Below are 22,112 nucleotides of genomic sequence, written 5' to 3'. Positions count from 1 at the left end.
AAAAGCACTCATGCAAAGTGTATAGTTTTTGTTGTTATTCTTCCTCAGTGTGTGTGTGTGTGTGTTGTAAGATATACATAACATAAATTTACCAGTTTAACCATTTGTACAATTCAGTGGCATTAAGTACACTTACAGGGTCGTATAACCATTACTGCTGTCCAACTCCAGAACTGTTTCATTATCCTAAACAGAATCTCTGTCGACTCAACAACTCCCTGTTCCGTCCTTCCCCCCCATGCAATGGCCTGAATATTTGTGGCCCCTCAAAATTTGTATATTGAAATCCTAATGCCCTATGTGATGGTATTAGTAGGTGGGGCCTTTTGGGGATCCTCAGGGGCCCTCATGAATGGGATTAGTGCGCTTAGAAAAGAGACCTCACAGAGCTCACCAGGCCATCCTGCTGTGTGAGTGTACAGCTGGGAGTCTGTGATCAGAAGTAAAGAATCCCTCATCCAACCAAGCTGGCATCCTGATCTTGGATTTCCAGCTTCCAGAACTGTCAGAAATAAATTTATATTATTTATAAGCCACCCAGTCTGGAGTATTTCATTATAGCAGTCTAAACAGCTTAAGATACCACAGTCCCTGGTCACCTCTATCCTGCTTTCTATTAATTTACCTTTCTAGGTACCTTATATAAGTAGAATCATAATGTTTGTTTTGTGTGTGTCTGGCTTACTTCACTTAGCATAATATTTTCAAGGTTATCTATACCATAGCGTGTGTCCAAATTGTGTTCCTTTTTAAAGGCTGAATAATATTCCATTGTCTGTATATATCACATTTTGTTTGGCCTTACATCTGTCAGTGGACATTCACGTGGTTTCTGCCTTTTAGCTATTGTGAATAATGCTGCTATGAACATTGTTGTACAAGTATCTGTTTGAGTCCCTACTTTCAACTCTTTTGGATATATACCTAGAAGTGGAGTTATAAAGTATATAGCTTTTGTCTGCAATAGTTGTGTTAGCTAGGTCATTATATGTGAGATAAGAAATAGAATAGAAATTTTACTTAGCAAATATTGGATATTAGTTGCTTGGATTCTATTCTAAGATCTTTTACATTGTTGTCTTTTAATTATTTGAATGTTTGCCGGGAGATTTTGAAACTTCAGAAAATGGGGAAAGAAATGGAATCCATAGAATTTTCTTCTAGCAGAGAGCTGAGGTCTAAACTAAAGCACTAACATGGGTGAAGGATACCTTCCTCTGAGTTGTGAACAGAGCAGGAACATTGTTTTTCTTAAGAATAGTGTCATTTGGGAGGGTCAGTTGACAAGAGTTCCATCTCCAGCTTCCTGTGTACCTTTTCTCTCCTAGAGTCCTAGAAATGTTCTCCACTGCCCACCTACAGTGTCCTTTGGCAAACTGCCTCCCTCTTCCTTCTCTCTTCCCTCCAATCTGCTGTGCCCTCATGAACCAGATAATCCCACTGCTCTGCTCCCTGCCAATGCTAGTTTTTCTAGGATTAGGCCCATGGTCTAAAGAGGATCTGTCTAGACTTGTTCATTGACCAGTGGCTTACAATCCAGCATTTGTATTACAAACATGAGCTGAACTAGCTGGGATCCTTTCTCAAGAATTAAAAATCAGGAAACAGAGACTGAATCACATACTCTCTGAAGCAAAGGGCGAAGATTGTCCTAAGAATGCTATAAGGACTCCTTTGAAGAGAATGTTTTAAGTCAAAGTCACGTGTAGACTGAAGTTATGAGAGAGCAGAAAACGTTAGATACTAGTGGGGGAAAGTGGCTCAGATACACAGAGAGTAGAAACATCATGTGAGAAAGAGAACACGCAGCCTGTGAGGAGGACGGCAGAGCTGCTTGTAAGATCTGCTTTATGCCCAAGTCTTGCCATTTCAAGGTCTCTCCATGTGTTTCTTTACCAACGGACCCTTTTGTCAAGCTAACTGCAGTGACTCACTGTTCCTTGCAGTTTAACAAGCCCGACTGAAACGCTCTTCTGTTGCCTTTTCTTCTACATCTGCCTCCTTCCAGTATCTCTTTTTTTTTTCCTTCTAAGCCCCCTTCTTTCATTTTTTCTCTTTTCCTTCCCCCTCCCTGTCTATGCCTTAGGCATCCTGTAATTGCCCTTCCTTATAGAAGGCCCAAGAGAACTGAAGAGAGATAATACAGTGGCTTTTTTTTTAAAAATAGCAGCTTTATTGAGATATAATTCACATACCATAAAATGTAATACTTTCCAAGTGTAAAATTCAATTAGATTATTAGTTGTATAATCATCACCACTGCCCAATTTTGGAACATTTTTATCACCCCAATTGAGTCTTCCCGCTTACCCTCCTCTCCCTAGTCCTAATGTACCAATCTATTTTCTGTCTCTGTGGATTTGCCTGTTCTGGATTTCATGTAAATATGCTATGTACAAAATACAACCAATACAATATGTGACTAGCTTCTTTCACTTACCATAATGTTTTCAAGATTCATCCATGTTGTTGTGTATATTGGTACTTCATTCTATTTTATTGTCAAGTAATACTCCATTGCATGGCTATGCTACATTGGTTTATCCATTGGTCAGTTACTGGACATTTGGGTTATTTCCAGTTTGGGGTTATTATGAATAATGATGCTGTGAACGTTGTGTACAGGTATTTGCGTAGACATATTTTCAGCTCTCTTGGGCGTACATCAAGGCGTGGAATTGCTGGATCATATGGTCTAATGCAGTGCGTATAATTGCCTTTTGCTCCCTTTTTCTTTCTGTGATATTTTAAGACCTTCAAGTTTCACTACTATCATTCTCTATTCTTTTTATCTTCTTTGTGTGTTACTGCTTTCAGTACACTTTTCCATTTTTCTCTTCTCTGCACTTTTACTAATTATTTGAGTTCATTTTTTAAAAATCATCCTTAAGTCCCTTTACTATATTTCTTTTATCATTCCTTCCTTCTCTCTCTCTATCTCTGACAGTGCTTGAGGAGAATCCGCTTCACCTCAAGGAAAGTAAGGCTTGTGTGAAATATAATTGCATAAGGCCATTCTATAGAGTAAGAGCTTCAGAAACAGAAGCAGGACATATTCAAGGGTGCGTAGACATAAGATGATAATAGCTTACATATGAACGACTACTGTGGTTCTATTTTTATTCCTCTGTTTGCCAAATCTGACCACAAAACTTGATGTTGGCCTGCAGTCTCTTCCATCTCTCTGTCCAAACAAGCTGCAAATATAATGTGACTCCCAGGTAATTGCCGCAGCCGCTGCTGTAGGGTATGTCACCCTTGGCAGCACTAACCCTCTGCCTCGGGCACCATATGGACAGTGACAGGCAAATCACCCTGATGAGATGAAGAGCTGTAAGTGGATTGAGGGAGGCCTTTGACTTGTCCCAGCCCCACTGCTTCCCACCAGGACATGCCTCTGTCTTAGTCTCACTATAAACTCAAGTTTGAAGCTGAAAAGCACCAGTTTTGCTCATGGAGATGATTCAGTGTTTTCCAAGATTTTGACAGCTGACCAATTAAAAACTAGATGCCACAGTTAACAAGCTCTCAGTAAGCCGGATGTAGTGCTCTAGAAGGCACCAAAGCACCTACTACACAGCCATTCTCAGTGTGAGCTTGAGAGAAACTCACTGATAATGACATTGATGAAGATGCTGATGACCTCAGGGATACAAGGCAATATTCAAGTCATTAACCAGAGGGCAGTGAGTGCTGTTTCTTCCAAACATTTCCAGTGAGCCTTCCATTTCCTCTATTTCAGGATTTCTTGTCTCCAAAATTCTGAAATTTCATCCGTTAATGATTTGAATCCTGCCCAACATCCCTAAAGTACTCATCATCATCTTCACCAGCTTAATTGTCACTGAACATTTCTCAGACTTATACTAAGCATGGACAGATATTGGATAAAGTAACATGGCCAATTTGGTGTGTAATTTGAAAAGCATAGTTTCATTCATTTTCAGTCAAACCACAGAGTTTATACCATTACTAAGATGTTTGTTTACAAGCCCATCATTTAACCTTTCAGACTGTGAAAGAGGACACAGGGATATGTTTCAAAAGGGAAAGCCACACAAAGTCATATTCCTGAAATTCGTGACGGTTACCTTTTTGTAAAAGCTTTGTAAATTTTCCAGGATCAAGAACAACACAGAGAGGCCTGGGTCCCAGATCGATTGGCATTGTCCTTTACTTACCGTTCTGATCAATATTTAGTATGTCAGGCAATAGTTGGGTGCCTATAATGGATGTGAACCATGTAATGGTTTTTATTTTTATTTTGCTCTCCTTATTAGCCAATGTACCAAACCCCTTTCCCAATAAGAGGTGGAACCAATAACAAACAGGAATTTTTGCTTAGTGAGTACGTCCTTTTCTCTGTGTGATCAGACTTTAGCGAGAGAGGTCTAAAGCAGTGGGCATGGGCTGCTGGACTTTCTAAGTTGCTATAAAAAGTGCACATCAGAGAAGTTTTGGATAGCACAGCATGATGCAAATTGCTACCATACGCATCACTTACAGGACCATGCCTATCTCAGCAGTGGTGGTGGGAGTGACATCACTAATGCTGTGACTTGAACTGCCCTCAGGGAAACAGAGCTGATGCACCAGCAAGGGTGGTTAGCAACACACAGAGACCCAGCAGCGCACACCAGATGAGGTCGATCTTCCCGATGGGAAGCTGTTGCAGGGGTTCTCAGTTTGATTTCTCAAGTTTTTTAGCTAGTCCACATAAAAAATTTATATGAAAAACCTGGGACGTTTTTCAGTCAGTGAGGGGAAGTGGCACAGTGAACAACATTTTATTTCATTCTTATCAAGTAAGAAGTCAACAGAAATGAAAGCTTTTATGGTATCTGTGTTAATAGCTAACAATTCCGGTCACCAGTTCCGATAGATGGGTTTTTCCCCACATCAAGCAATTCTCGGACACCAGCTGGGCATCCTGCAATTCAACTCAATTCTGACATGGTCTGCCTAGAGATAGCATCAGATCCCATAGGTTAAGGGCTCAGTCCTACAAAACTGTCCCCTTCCTCCCATTTTGGATGCCGCTTACAAGTCTAGGTTGTCCCCTGTGCTTCTAACCAGTCAGTTGTAGATGGGAATTTCCAACCACCCCATCCTTGGGTTTGATTAATTTGCCAGAGCCACTCACAGAACTCGAGAAACATTTTACTTCCTATATTTCAAGTTTTATATAAAATGATGTAACTCCAGAACAGGCAAATGGAAGAAACACAGAGGGCAAAGTACAGTGAAAGAATGTGGAGTTTCTGTCCTCTCTGAGTCAGCCACTCTACCCACACCTCCACATGTTCACCAACGTGGAAGCTCTTCACATCCTTTCTTTCTTTTCTTTTCTTTTCTTTGGAGGTTTCATTACACAGGCATGATTGATTAAATCACTGGCCATTAGTGATTGAAATTAATTTCCAGCCCCTCTCTCCTCCCTGGGAATCTTTGGTTTATTAACTTACTATGTTTTTCCCTACTCGTGCAAATTCGTGAAAACAGAGAGCTAACTGGGCTAACACTATGACGAAAAGCCAAGCAGAGGGAACAGCATGTGGGAACTCCTGAGACAGCTGAGAGCTTGGTGGGCTGAGCTACTGACAGCCTCTGCGGCGTTATGATTTATCTGGAACCACTGATGCCTCCAACTCTGAAAACTGAAGCAAGGAGTTGGACAAAAGAATGAAAACACCGTTAGGAAAGAGAGTCCCCAGTGTGCAAATTAGCCCACATACACAGAGGAACGGTAGGGACTGAGAAGGGAGAAATCGACTTCCACTGCTCTGCAAGGCACACAAAGAGACATGTTCTCATTAAATTTCATGCTTATTTTTTGTTCATTTTCTGTATAAGATGGAATGAAAAACATCTGCCTTTACAAAATTCAGAGAGAAAGTTGTAAGGAAAGAAATAAGGTGGTTTCAGCATGAATCAGCAAAGTCTATACTCTCAGTAACTTTCATAGTTTTTGCTATTGGCAGGTACTTGGTTAAGCTGAAAATGTCATTGTGATAAAAATGAACAAAAATACGTCACGAATGACTATCCTTTTACTTAACATTGTTCTCTGGATGTGGTGGTCATTCAAAGAAGATTACCTAATTCATCAGTTAAAACAGGAAATACACCAAAAAAAAAAAAAAAAAAAAAGCACAGGCATATCTCAGTCATTTTAACACTCATTTGCCATTTTTTCTGATATAAAACTTAGATCAGGGACCTCAACACTCACTTTCTTAAATCACTTGCAAAATGCATCAATTATTTTTCTGTAGAAGAAACTTAAACATATTTATGAAGAAATTTGAATGCAAATTGCTTCTAGATTTCTAGGGTCTCATCCCCACAATGTTCATAGTTGTCTTTACCACACCCAATCAACTATAATTCCTCTATAACAACTCTATTAAATATTTCTAACACTTTAAACTTAGTTTTCATTGAAATATCAAGTTTCTTTTCAACATCTTGTTTTATGGTTCCCATAAATTTGAATTAAACTTTATGCTTCCAATAGCCTTTACAACTTGCTTAAACAGGTTTGGGAACAAATGTAACCGGCTTCATGGGAGAAGGGTACTGACCATATTGGAACTAGCATTTGGCCGGGAACTAACCATGTTCACTCTGGGTGCCTCTTCTTGACATTTAGCAATGAACATGGGACTGTATATATCCTTCTGAATTAGTGTTTTCATATTCTTCAGATAAGTATCTGAAAGTGGAATAGGTAGACCTTTTTTTCTTAATGTTTTGAGGAATCTCCATAGTGTTCTTTACAGTGGCTGCCCCAATTTGCAGAACCCACCAAAGCACGAGGGTTCCCTTTTCTCCATCCTCTGCAATATTTGCTATTTCTTGTGTTTTCCGTAACAGCCATTCTAACAGTGGTAAGGTGATACCTCATTGTGATTTTGATTTGCATTTCCCCAATGATTAGTGATTGTGAGCATCTTTTCATGTGCTTATTGGCTATCTGTATGTCTTCTTTGGAAAAATGTCTATTCAGACCCTCTGCCCATTTTTCAATTCAGTTGTTTGTTTTTTGGTGTTGAGTTGCATGTGTTATTTTTACATTTTGGGTAATAACCCGTTATCAGATACATAATTTGCATGTATCTTCTCCCATTCAGCAGGTTACGTTTTTTTTTTTCTGATGATAGTTTCCTTCTCTGTGCAGAAGCTCTTTCGTCTGAGCTTTATATTTGCTTTTGTCACTCTTGCATCTGGAATCAGACCCACAAAAGCATCACTTAAGACTGATATCAATGAAGTTACCAACAATGATTTCTTTTAGGAGTTTTATGGTCTTAGGTCTTACGTCGGATCTTTAATCTGTTTTCAGTTAATCTGGGTTATAGTGTAAGATAATGATCTAGTTTCATTTCATTTCGTGTGGCTGTCGAGTATTCCCAGCACCATTTATTGAAGAGACTATTCCCTCTCTACTCTGTGTTCCTTGCATAACTATACATTTGTGAAAACTCATCAAACCACATTTAAAAGAACAAGTTTTATCGTATATAATTGTTTCAATAACGCTGACTTAAAAAAAAAGGAAAAAGATAAATAAATCCCCCTTAAATATGGTGTGTGATCTTTTTTTTTTAATGTGTTGTTGCATTTGGTTTGCTAATATTTTGTTGAGGATTTTTGGGTCTACGTTCATCAAACGTATTGGATTGTAATTTTCTTTTTTGTGGTGTTATTGTCTGGTTTTGTTATCAGGGAAGTTCTTTGTAAAATGTTTTAGAAGGCTTCCCTTGTCTTCATTTTTTTGGAAGAGTTTGAGAAGGATAGGTATTAAATCTTCTCTAAGAATAAGTATTGATTCTTCTTCCTTGAATGTGTTGTAGAATTTACTAGTGAAGCTGTTTCGTTTACCTTATTAGTAATTGGTTTGTTGAGATTCTCTGTTTCTTTTAATTCAGTCTTGAAAAATTGTATGTTATTAGAAATGTATCCATTTATTCGAGGTTGTCCAATTTGTTGGCGGATACTCATTCAGCCACTCCATGTCTTTTGATTGGCTAATTTAGTCCATTTACATTACAGTAATTATTGATAGGTATGTACTCATTGCCATTTTGTTAATTGTCTTCTGGCTTTTTTTGTGTGATTCTCCTCTGTTGCTTTCTTCTTCTCTTTCTCACTTGTCTTTTGGTGATTTTCCTTAGTGTTATTTTTAGATTCCTTTCTCATTTTCTTTTGTGTATTTACTATAAGTTTTTTTCCTTACATTTATCATGAGGCTCACATGTAGCATCCTATGTAAACAGCCATCTGTTTTAAATTGGTAGCAACTTAAATTTGAACACATTCCAAAGCTTTATCCTCTTACTCCATCACCTCACATTTTACACTTTTGATGACACGTTGTACACCTTTGTATTTTATGTATCCCTTAACTTGTTTATTGTAATTTTAGTAAATTTTAGTACTTTTGTCTTTTAATCTTCATGGTTCTTTTACAAGTGACCAATCCACTATCTTTATTATGTATTTACCTTTTCCAGAAATATTTCCACTTTTGTATGTTTTCTTATTATTAATCAATGCCATTTTTTTCAGCTTAAAGAAGTTCCTTTAATATATCTTGTAAGGCTAATTTACTGGTGGTAAACTGCTTTAACTTCTGCTTATCTGAAAAACTCAATCTCTCCTTCAATTCTGAATGATAATCTTGCTGGGTAGAGAATTCTTGGTTGGAAGTTTTTTCGTTCAGCACTTTGAATATGTCATGCACTTTCTTTTGACTTTAAGGTTTCTGCTGAAAAATCCATTGATAGCCTTATGTGGTCTCCTCTGCACATAAAAAGTTGTTTTTCTCTTTTAGGATTCTCTCTTTATCCTTAACTTCTACCATTTTAATTATAATATGTCTTGGTGTGTACCGCTTGAGTTCTTATTCTGCCTGGTCTTCCTAGACCTAGCTATCTGTTTCCTTCACCAGATTGGGGAAGTTTTAAGATATTATTTTTTAGAGTAATTTTTCTGGCCCTTTCTCTCTTTCTTCTCCTTCTGGGCCCCTATGATATGAATGTTATTCCACTTGATATTGTCCTGAGTTATATACCCTTAAGATATATTCACTTTTTAAATTCTTTTATCTTTTCAGTGCTCTGTCTGGGTGAGTTCCATTGCTGTGTCTTTCAGTTTGCTGATTTGTTCTTCTAGCTCATCCAATCTGCTTTTGAACCCTTCTGGTGTATTTATAACTTCTGTTTGGTATTTTCTTATGTTTCTTTTGTTATAATTCTCACTGTTTGTCTATTCTTCTTCTAAGTTCAGTTAGCATCTTTATGACCATAACTTTTAACTCTTTATCAAGTAGACTGCTTATCTGTTTTGTTTATTCCTTTTTCTGAAGTTTTGCCTTGTTGTTTTGATTGGAACATAGTCCTCTGTCTCCTTATTTTGCTTAATTCTGTGTTTGTTTCTATGTATTAAGTAAATCAGTGAATTATCTCAGTTTTGAAGAACTGGGAGATGCCTTGTGGGACTTAAGCAAAATTCTGTCTGGACACACAGCCATGAACATAAGAGGCACTCTCCATGTGGGCTGTGTGTGCCCACCTGTTGTGGCAAGGTTGTGTTAGCGGCTGGGTATTGGTGGGCTGGGCTAGCCCCCAGAGTAGCTGTGGGACCTGGCCATGGTGGCTTGCAGACACAGTAGGCAGAGTTATCACCCAGCAGGCTGGAAGGCCGAGCTGAGGAGCATAGGTGGGCAGAGTTCTCAGCAGGGCACACCCCGGCAGTAACAGGTGGGATGGTGATTTCCACAATGGCTCATGCCAGTGCTGGTATTAGCACAGTGGCCTGCAATCACAAAAATGAGTTTCTCCAGTGTCTCCGAGCCCAGGGAGCATCTCAGCTGGTTCCTGTCTCTCCAGCATATGCTTCAGGAATATTAAGTGGGTCCCCTTTACCCATGGTCCATGCACTTTCAGTATGACATTTTTATGCTGCTTTTCAAGTCAAGTGAGTGTGCACATGAGCCGTTAAGAGCGAAATTTTGGTTGCCTATAGTTCTGTAGTTTTTTTGCATGTGTTCCCTGTTGGTTTACAAAGCCAAATATTTAGGGGACTCATCTCTCCTGTGTGAGATCTAGGGGTTAGGTTGCCTGATGTGGAGCTCAAATCACTTGCTCCTCAGGGAAATTAACTGTACCTTTGTGATTATTCCCAATTGTGTTTCACTGCAGCCGGAATGTGGCTTTTTCCCTTGGTGTGATCATGTCTCTATTTTTCCTACCCATCTCAGTGTTGTCCCTTTACCCTTTGTTGTGGAGACTCTGTTCATTCAGTTTTCAGGTACTTTTCTGAGAGAATTTTTCCACATGTAGTTGTGGATTTGCTGTGTCTGTGGGAGGAGGTGAGTTCGGGATCTTCCTACACCACCATCTTGAACCCCTCATCACATTATGCTTATTTTATTAGGTCTTCTTTTCTCAATAACTTTAAAGAACTGGGTAGAATAATTTTTTAAGAGGTGGGCAAATGAACAAAGCAAAATATTAAGTAGTAGTTGTGACCTAAGACATCATTAATTTAATACCCAAGTGTCTTTAATAATGATGGTCTACTGCATTCACACATTTATAATAGATAAATAATGCAAATTCATTGTAAGTATTTCTAATCATGCAGAAAAGTGTAAGAGATATAATAAAAGCACTAAAATCCCCCAACCCACTGACAACTACCATTAACGTAAATTTATGTATTATCTTCTGCATGCATAAATAAGATTTTGATGGTGTACTGACTTCTTTCCCTGTAAATAACTCTGTACTCAGATTTGCACTTCTGCAAAGGAGTATGATGTATATAGATGGGTCTTCAGATGGCTTCTCCTGGGGACCTTTCAGGGACTCCCTTCCACAAATCCAATTTAAAGTAAAGTAAATACTGTGAAACAGATACAATGATGTCCTATTACAAACATCTTGGCATTTGGATATAGTCTGTCTCATATTTTTTCTCTTGGTGCATGTATGTGTACTTCCTAAATAAAATGGTCTCTTTCTACCCCCTCTAAAGAATTGATAAATGTTTAATTATACTGCATTCCATTGATTTATTGCAGTGAACTGAATGGAGGTGAATTAAAGAGAGCCATATGGGAATTGTTGAGTGGTTGTTAAAACATGTCTCTACTCTTGTGGCAATGTGGTGCCTTCAGTCTCCCAGACATAACAACAAAATAAAAAGACTTGTAATCTTCTAAAATAGCAAAATCTCTTAAAGTCCCATCCAAGTGAAAAATGTACTGCTTTATCAAAAATGTCCAAAAATAAATAAATTACACCCCCATGACTCTCTCAGTATTTGAATAAACCAGAAACAAAGATTTTTTAAACTATCTTGATAGGTATACATGTTCTCTTTATTCTCAAAATTATCACTCCTTCGTACTGTAATCTATTCTTGAAATCCTATTACTTCTAGGAATAGAACCACTGCTGGTAAGTATTTTAAATACCAAAATCTACCATTAGAAGTCAGGAAATGTGGCATTAAATAGTTCAGTTGTTTAGTCTATTACGATTTCTCACTGATGGGCCACTGTGGGTCACTGGGTAGGGGGAGGCGCTACAATTCGGGCTCTTTGAGAAAGCAGCAAGAAGACGTCATCACTCTCTCTGAAATGAAAGGTTCTCCTGTGCCTGATAATTGCCACTAATAATCCCTAAGGTGTATTCCTTATCCAGCTAGGGGATTTTTAAACTTTTTTTTTACTGGAATGACATTTTTTTCCTCCTCTAGTTAGAAATCAGAGCTTTTTAGTACGTGTCATGATCAAGCTATTGGAATGTGTCCCACAAAGGGATCTACACTTGCAAAGCACCCCAATAATCTTCAGAAATAACCAGGTATCCAGCATGACAGGGGAAGAAGAGGTGTAGCCTATCGGAAAAGCAATTCCACTAAATAGAATGGGGCCTAGGGTAAAAAAAAAAAAGATAAATTAGAGCCCTTTCATCTGTAGAATCAAGATAAACAAAAGCAGTGGAGAAAACTTAAACCCCTATGGTGGCTGGTAACTGGCCACCATCTGGCTTCCATAAATCCCTTGGAAGTGGAGAAAGCATTTCAGGTGCTAAATGGGACAAGGCTTATAGCCCATATGTTGAAATCAGTGCATTTACAAATAAGCATACCGTTAATTACAGTTACTTGTGAATGGTAGCAGCAACAGCTATTGCTTCCCAATAATCGTTTTCCTGTTATTTAGTACCAGAATCCTGACTTTATCTGAGCGCATCTATAAACTAGACATAGAACTCTGTTTTTCCACCACCTTTCAGTTAGATGTGACCATATGATGAAGTTCTAGCCAATGATACAAAACCAAAATGTTATCTAGTATTTACAGAAAGTTTCCTTACACGGCAAGGACTGAGCCTTCTTCTGTCTTTCCTTGTCCTGCTATACAGAATAAGAAAATGTAGACCCGTAGTAAGGAACATGGAACAGAAAACTAGAGGGAACCATGCCAGTCCTTGACTCACTACCTCCAGATTTACTTTACTTAAAAGAGAATTAAACTCTTGTATTGTTTAAGCCACTGTTGTTTGAGGGCTCACTATTATTTGCTGCTGAAATGAATCCCAGCTAATACAGGTTGAAAATGAATAGATTTATATAATGCCCAAATGTGCTGGCAACACAGAGGTATCAGCCAAGGGTGTTCACACAGGCTAATGGGAAGGACTTCAACCTAAGTGCCCTTGTAAGTAAAAGGGTGAGAGGGTGGCACTGGGACCAGAGGTGCCATGCCCAAAGTCCAGGAAGACAGTTACTGTATTTGCTCCCCACTGAGCCTGAACACTGTCTCCTAAGACTTCTCAATTCCATGGAGATTCAAGCCACTTCTACCAACCTTTGGACTGGACATAAGCTGAGAGAGACATATAAAGGCCCTACAGCAGTGTTTCTCAGCCTTTTATTTGACACCACTTCTGGTAAACATAAAAAGCTCCAAGCCATCACTCTTGAGATAATGATACATCCCTGAAGAGTTAGTACCCCCCCACACCATGCCCTTTGGGAATAACTAGAACAGAGCTCCCATCAGCTGTCTGGGTGCTGCCAAAGGTACTCATTAGGGGGTTTTGTTCTTTGTGTATAAAGCAGTTCTCAGTGTTTGGGTTTTTTTTTTTTTAATCTGCTTCAAGAAATAGAGTAGATGATATTCACAATGTGAAACACCCATGGGCATGCCCAGAGTGAAAAGAAATTCCCAGCTTGCTCACTATAACGCCGTCATTTTCTATCCCACTCGGGAAGGCATAAAGGAGTTGGGATAAGAAGGATATTATTACAAACTGTATAATAATGATGTGACAACTTTGAATTCCCTTTAATATATAAAGATATTAACTCATATCAAATTTTTGTAAATAACTGGTCTCAGTTAAAGATCATCTGTAACAACGCTCATGAATACAGCTTCAACATGCCGTGACACCTCCAAGAAAGTGGCTCATTTATAAAACTCTTCTTTTGCTATAATCCGTACTGAAGACTCCAGACTCTCCTCTGTGATTTCCAAGCCTGAGAGAGGCTTCCAATATAGAAAGCTATTCACCAGGTAAACAGCTGAGCAAGCTTCCCTATGCAAATGAGTTCTGAATAAAAATCTCTTTAATGATAATAATGAGGATGCTGATCAGAGCCAATTATTTGAAGCTTCATAACTTGTATATTAACTAAACATCCTCATAATTAAGCAAGTTAGCCTAGGGAAATGCTATTCATTATCAGCTCTAGTGTATTTTGGTTTTGAATTTTCTGCTCTAAAATAGTCCCATGAATAGGAAGTGAGCTTGTATGTGAGTAACTGGAAGCTGAAAGGAGAGAGCTTAACAAATCGGGGGTGTGATTATCATTATTGTCATTATTTTAACATAACCAGAAGTCTGGAGGGAAGCTGTCCAAAGCTGGTACTGTGGCCCCAGGTAGCTAATAGGGATCCAGGCTCTTTTCTATTTCTGCTCATCACATCCTCAGGGTGAGGTCTCATAGGGGGCCAAGATGGCAGCCCCACCCCTCCTTCATGCCCCATTTCAAGCAGGAAGGGGATGGCCAACGGCAGCCACCAGTGGAGTCAGCTTATTTTCTAAAGAGCTTGCCTAGACATTCTACCTGGCAACTTCCACTTACACATCGGTGACCCAACAGATCACATGGTCACCTTTAGCTACAAAGTGGGGCTTGGGATGTACTATGTTATGGAACCTGTCTGTGTTTTTTATTCATCCCTAATGCATCCTTGTTGTTTTTGTTTAAATGTCTCCTTTCTCCTTTTTTATGATTAAAAACATTCTGGAAAGATGCTATCATCATACTTTTTAATATTTTTCCTAACCTACAATGTTCTGATCAGTTGGCCCTTCTTCACAAGTCAAAGGGTGCAGGTTTTTATTTGTAAGTAATGGAAGCCCGCTTGACATCTGACAGTCAGGCTCACTGTGTCCTGCTCTACACGTCAGTAACAACTGGAACAGTTCTGGAATTAGCACTTCGCTGTCAGTTTTGTTAATGATGTTTCAGGCAAAGAGGAACACAACCTACTCTTCTGGGGATATGATATATTGACTCTGCATAGCTGACAAAAGGCAAATGTTGGTTTAATGCCAAATTCACCTTTCAGATATGTCATAAGTTCTAAACAGCTGAAAAAAGAATTAGTAGTGCTTAACTCTATATTAGAAAGTTGTGTAAAGCTGAATTTGAAAGTTAGCTTAAGAAGAGATTTTTTAATTATTATCAGTCATCAGAAAATCTCCATTTCAGGTGACATACAGAAATGAACAATAGAAATAGTTTCTCCTCAGATAACATTTTCCCAACCAAAATGAGAATTGACAATTGCTAATATTTAAAATGACCCTTGAAATAAGCCTAAACAAAGATTATAAGCTTCAGGAAATTGACAGAATGGTTGACAATGGTCTGTGTAAATTATACACTATAATCATTTTTTGTAGGAAAATGGGTCTTCTCCTCATAGTCTGTGGGTCCCATGCTATATTTTGTCACTTTTAAAGCAGCACATTATGATGGATTGTTTTCTTGTCGTGAGAGCACAGATCTAAGAATTCAAATGAAGCCTCCAGCTTTCTTGTTAGAATTTCTAACTGCTGATTTGCTAGTAGAACAGCTCAGGATATACTGTGATATTCCTTGAATCTTTGCACAAAGGCATGCTGACCATATTTGTCCAAAGTGTACAAGCACAATAAGAGCACACACATAAGGTCTGGGAAGCTACCAGACCTTACATGCTGAAACGCCTGTGCTGTCTGTCCACTGAAACAGATGCACTCCTAATCTTTCCCCCTTAATCAAATAGATTTAATAAGTCTACAGTATAAACAATTCAAGTGGATCAAGAACATATTCAAAATTTTTATAGGTCCGTTTGATATGCTAAAAGCATCACTCTCTTGAAACATTATGTTAAAACATAAATCAGGCATAGTTTTCAAAAGAATGAAACAATGACACATCATAAGGGCCTTGTCAGTCTTTTCACTTAGAGCAAAGATAACTACTTTTTCCCCATGTAGTTTTTGGGATTTTTTTAAGTAATTGTTTTCAATTGTGGTGAAATACATGTAATATAAAATTTACCATCTTATCCATTTTTAAGTGTACAGTTCAGTGGCATTAAGCACATCCACATTGTTTGCAACTGTCGCCAGCATGCATCTTCAGAACTTTTTCATCTTCCCCACTTGAAACTCTATACCTGTTAAACAATAAATCCTCATTACCCACTCCTGCCCAGCCTCTGGAAAACACCATCCTACTTTCTATCGCTGTGAATTTGACTCTTCTAGGAAGTTTATATAATTCGAACCATGAAGTATCTGTCCTTTTGTGACTACCTATTTCATTTAACACATGTCCTCAAAATTCATCCATGTCATAGCGTGTATTAGGATTTTCCTCCTTTTTAAGACTAATATCCCATTGTACGTATGTATATACCACATTTTTATCCATTATCTGTCTGTGAACCCTTGGGTTGTTTCCAACTTTGTTGGTTGTGAGTAATGCTGATATGAACATGGGCACACAAAGAACTCTGTGAGTCCTTGCTTTCAATTCTGTTGTTTCCCATACATTTTTAAATAGTAAAGCCGAGTACTGGTGTTAATTTCCTATGTGCGGGGAAAAAAAATTTCATAAATGTTCAGGAAGAAAATTCAGTCTCGTGAGTATCAGAGAAACAGAAGATAGTAGGAAGAATAGGCTCACCTCGGTGACTTCCCAGCTTTGTAACCAAAGGACCTTGTGGGAGACATTTGAGCTCTGGTTTCCTCATCTGTAAAATAAAAGCCTCTAATTATGTGATTAAGGCTCCATTCCAGTCCTATAATTCCTTGGTTTGATGGCTCTAATCAGCTCAGGACTTCTCACCAAGCCTTACGTGATAGTTCATAACGCTCCAGGACCTGATCCAAAGTTTGTGGGATTTTTATTTTTAAGTTTACTTTTTAAGCTCTGAAATTTCTTTCCCACTTGTAGGGAAAGGGAAACAAGACATTCATTTGAAAAGCAATTGGCATTTTTCAAAAGTATTTAAGAGAAAAATGAGTGCCCCAGGGCATAATCCTTGTGGGTTATATTCTTTCTGAAAGGAAAAATGTATTCACTTGTAATATCACTGTAAGTGTTGTGAGAATTTGCAGCATATTATCGCGTTGTTTTTCAAAATTGTCCACTGGTGTGCTCTTCTTAAGATACGGTTTAACTCAAAGAATCTCAACCAGTATGCTACCCAAGGGAGGTTTTTCCGGTTACCTTTTACTTCAGCGAGGTGGTGTGCGGACGTGCGATGGTAGGGCGAGGGTAACTGTTTTCCTCTCTATTGTGTAGTGAACACCTTCAACTCGTCCCCCAGTTTGGTTTATGTCTGAGAGTTGAATTACCAGTTTGGATGACTCTTTGGTTCAAATAAGCTACATTATTGCAAACTTTCCACTTCGTTTTCTGTTGAGTAAACACAGAGCTTGCGTTCAGGCTGTGGTTTTGCAATCTGACCGAGCCCGCTCTCGTCCTGGCACAGAGGCTGCTGACCGCCTGCCTCCTGGGCCTGGCAGAGCATCAGGGACGGCAGAAGGGGCTGGTGGTGGTCAGACACATCAGGGCTGCGGCAGATTGCTGGACTGTAGGCCTTTATGTTCTGTGATTGGTTTGCACCCTGACAGGTAGCACGTAGGAAGCGTGTGATTGGAACAGAAAGTTAAGCTTTATGCTGGATGTTTTATTTCTGGTCTACACACATAATTCTGCCTCTCCCTCCTCTTCCAGTCCTGTGGAATTCAAGCATGCCTGCCCACCCAGCCTTTGAGCCACTGCCTAGTGATGCCTCTCTGTGCCTCAGCTTCTGCATCTGTAAAATGGGCATTATAAGAGTGCTACCCCTTCGGTGGGTTGTGAGGATTAGATGAATTAATACAGGCCAGATGCTAAGATGCTGTACCTGGCACGTGGTGAGCTGTGGGCACGTGTCCATGAGAATTAATATTCTCCCTTGAGCTTGGGCCCCTGACCACCTTCACAAGTTATCTCAGTGCCTGGATTTTCCATGGAACCTCTTCCATGGTTCCAGGCCCTTTCAGCTTGCTTCATGCTTTGGGACATCTATGCCTGAGTCTGACCCATTTCCAAACCTTTCTTATCACACACTCCCAGGCCTCCACCCTGCGTCTATGACCAGCTGCCCCATGCAGTTCTAGCATTAACAATAGTCAAGGTTTGATTGGGATGAAAAGCTTTCTTTTTACAGCCTGACCTGAGGGGAGATTGGCAGGGGCACTTGTAGCCTGGACATTGTCTACTGGAGAACCTTCTAATCTGCTGAAAACTGAGCAGGTTGGAGCCCTGTACCAACCCCTGCACCCCTCTCCCCTCAGGTCCTCCTTGATAATGCATGTGGGGTGAAGCCGTGTCTCTTGTCCTGAATCACACAGGATGTCAGTAACAGAGCCAGAAATCGGGGCTAGCTCCTGGCTTTCCCATAGTTATATTCTACCCACTCAACTCAAATGCCAAAAAAAAAAAAAAAAAAAAAGGCACCGCAGACATTTCATCAACCTGTCTCTTCTGTCAAATTACATTATTCTCAAATTGTGTAAGCCTTATGTAAACAATATCGCTTCACACATGGGGTTCCATAAGTACATTTTCTGCGTGTTTCTCACGCAGCAGGTTTTCTATGGATGGGGATATAAAAAGTGCCAAGATTTCAAACTTAAGAAAACACTTAAAGGGCAGCCGTCCAGCAGCATTAGAGTCATGTTTTGCCCCGAGGCACAGGCGTGTAAGTTTTGTGCAGCTGGGCTGTCATAGGTGGTACTCATTACCCCGCGCTCAGAGCGGGACCTGTTCCTGCTCCGCTGATTCACTGAGACCCCATGGCTGATGGACTTCACTGCCGTTGGAAGCACATTATTTTGTACTTTCTTGCTGCCTCTTTCTTCTTTTTGACACTCTTCTGCTCACTTGCTGTTTCATTCACTCATCAGAATAACCATTAGCTCTCTATTCTCCAGCCGTCCCCCCCACCCCGCCCCAAACATCTTATAATACCACATATTCACACATGTTTATTTGAAGTTATTATATCTAGGGAAGGAGAGTCCCTTTTAAAACTCCCTTAAAACCCCCAAATTCATTACATAAAAATGGTCCTCCTATCTATCTGATTTGTGTTTATAGGCTTGCTGAATTTTTATTGTATTTTGTGTAAAAGATGGTGTTTCCTCCAACTAGTTAACTAGCTACAAGTCCTTCAATTAACTTTCACTATAATAAAATGAAAGCATTTAATTGATTGTTAAATAATTGAAAGCAGGCGCACTAAGGTGTATTGCCACAATTTAATATGTTGTACCATAAAATGATGCTAAAACCCTGACAAAGAACAGCTTTGGAATTTAGCAGCAGGTATTATAATTTATATATTATGCTGATGAAGACATTATGTTAAAAAAAATAGACTTTTCTGCCTCCAATCCTTTCTCTAGCCAATCTATCTAACCCAGAGTTGCCAGCTTAATCTTTGGAAACACCACTTTGTAAGCATTACATTACTTTCGGGAATCTTCCGTGGTTTACCATAACTTAGAGCATTGGTTCTCCACCTGGAGGGAGGGCTGGTTAAAACAGATTGCTGGGCCCCACCCCAGACTTTCAGATCTGGTAGACTGGGGTGGGGCCTGAGAGTTTACATATGTAACCAGTTCCCACATGAGGCTGAAGCTACTGGTCTGAGGCCCAAGCCTGGACAACCATTGACATTGAAACTCAGATTTTAGTATGACTTTCAATGTCTTTTCTTATAATAACAGGGCCTTTTTTATCTCTTTAAATTATTACCGAGTCCATCTCGTTCTGCTCACCGCACGACAGGCCAGTGAATCAGGAGACAAGGTGTTGGGGCAAGGAATAATGACTTTATTTAAAAAGCTAGCAGACCAAAAAGATGGGGAAATTATGTCCTAGAGAACCATCTTCCCCAAATCAGCATTCAGGTTCCTTTTATACTAAAGGATGGTTGTTGCAAACTTTACGTCGGAATCCTATGTTCTTGAGCTATCCAATAGGTCAGGTCTTGGTGTCCCTGTAAACCTCCAACAAGACAAATATTATTTTCTATTCTGCAACTTTTTAAAATCTTTATGTGAATGGGAAAGTGTTATACCCTTAAAGGTCAGAGCCTTGAGAATAAGCTATCCTGTGTATTTCAGGCTCTAGGCAACACTCTTTTACAAAAGGTGCAGAACCAGCATGACTAAGTACAGGAGATAGAGCACAGGGTTAGAGCCAAACGAACAGATCTAATACGGCATCAGGTCTGTTCTTCCCTATTACCAAATGGTCATCCATGAGCCCCCTTCACAGGAAACTGCTATGTCAGTGAAATTCTTCTCTTTGTCTTCCCCGAAATTGATGCTTCCATCTGTATTGAAATGGTTTCTGCTGCTTAAAACATATGCCTACCCTGGGGACCTTCGCATCCTATGGGGTGTCAGGGTTTCTTGCATCTCCGATTATGATAAACATTGGTTTTTCTCTGCTGTGTATTTGCCCCCAGTACAGGTTACCTTGTATTATTACTTATTTACCTATAAATGTGATCAAATAAAGTAGTTTGCTGTGTGACACAACCAAAAAGTTTGAAGATCTTAGGCAAGGTTCACATAACAAAGCCAAAATTGACTGCTTTTTTATTTTTACTTAAAAAAAAGAAAATCATGATAATGGTCAGTCACCAAGCAGTCTTTCTGTTAGAAGCAAGTCGGCGATGTAGTTATCCCACAAAGCTCTCTGCTGCACGCAAAGACCTTTTGCCAATCCATTAATATGGATATGTGACTTTTTTCTCATGGCATGACTGAAAAATAAAACTGATTTCCACAAGCCTTACACAAATCAATCACCTGGTGCTCTTGATGGGTAGATTTTTTCAGCTTCACGTCCCAGTTTTGCTGTGGATGTAAGTCCAGAGGTGGATTTCCTGTGAAGACAATGGAGCTTAAACGTCAAGCTCCTCACGTGTTTGATGGAATGAGCCCTTTCTGTGGCTTGGTGAGGAGCCCTAGTGTTCTGTTCGTGAGATCATCTATTCCTGTAAAATTTGCAAAAGTTAACTATTTCTTAGACTTTTTTTTCCTAGAGAGGGCCCCCCAAATTGTATAAGCATCAGAGCCTGGGTTGGACTCTGGAACCAATTCAGAAGCAAAATTAAGGCTCTCAAAAATAAATGTTTACTCTTTCCCCTGGTTTTCTATTTTGCTTTTAATCCATAAGTATAACTCTAGAACTCTTTAATCAAATGAAGACACATATTTTGCCATTTGGAAATTTGTGGCCATGCTATTCATTTTTGAAAATGGACAATATTAATTTATATTGATTTTATGTGATCATATCATAAATAACATTATTTGAAATACAGGCAATTACCATTTAACAACAGTTATCTTTGTTAAATCAATATGGAGCCCAGGGAAGTAAATATCATATTTTTATGAGCAGTGTGAAGAACGAAAAAGCCTAAACCAATCAACAAAGCATTGCACATTTGCATAAGAAGAAAGTGTGAAGGAGTGATGCTTTGGTAGCAATGATAGTACATGACACAACTCTTGCTGTCACAAAGAACACAGGTTTAGAAAGATTAAAAAGCACAAACTGGAAAAGTTAAAATTGTATTTTCTTAAGTTTATGATGTGAGAAGAAGACTTAAAGATACTAGAATATTTCTAGGACTTAGGTAGATTTGTTTCAAAAACAAAAAAGTAGTGTTTGGTGTTTTCTTTCAAAGCCATTCATTGTGAGCAGTTTGTCATCACAACCAGCTCTGGCACTTGGCCAGTTCTTTTCAGGGACTGGCTTTAAAACAAGTGGCCATTAAAATCTTACCAAGTCACAATAGAAAATTCTTACTGTGGTTCATTCTTGATGCAAAATTTCCTTCAATTACTGTATTCATTGAGAGATTATAAAACTTCATTTCATAAACCAAGTCATTTTCATAAGCAGTAAGTCATAACTTAGATTTCTCTTTACTTTTATCAGATACATTCTTGGTTTTCCAGGGAGAAGTTCCTAATTGTTTTTCTTCAAGCAGTAAATAGTTGCTAAGAGCAAGGATTTTCATTGTTACCCCTCATTTCTTGAAGATATAATGGAAATGAAGTGAAATTTACATTATTGAGTACATTAAAAATTAGGCTTACATTTTTAAAGCCAAGAAACACAAAATGTTAAAGTTCAGGGTACTAAAAATTACTTAAGAAGGCACATTATACTTTTGATGAAATAGACACTATTCAATAATCGTTATGTGCACAGTGGCACAGAGAAATTGTTCCATAAATGCTGTTTGAATGAATGGTAGATGAATGTGTAAGTTACCAAGGATGAAAGTAAGAAAATTGTGTTGCCGTATACAACTGAAAAGGCTTTAATACATTAGTAATTGAAAGACGGCTATTGACAACACATTTAAATGAAAAAGTTTGGACTCATCACTGGAGACAACTTGAGTCTGAGTAACAAACCTTACTAACCAGTCCTCATCCACC

The sequence above is a fragment of the Camelus dromedarius genome, chromosome 3 (genome assembly GCF_036321535.1).
Source record: "Camelus dromedarius isolate mCamDro1 chromosome 3, mCamDro1.pat, whole genome shotgun sequence".
Classification (NCBI taxonomy): domain Eukaryota; kingdom Metazoa; phylum Chordata; class Mammalia; order Artiodactyla; family Camelidae; genus Camelus; species Camelus dromedarius.
Note: the sequence above shows the minus strand (reverse complement) of the source record.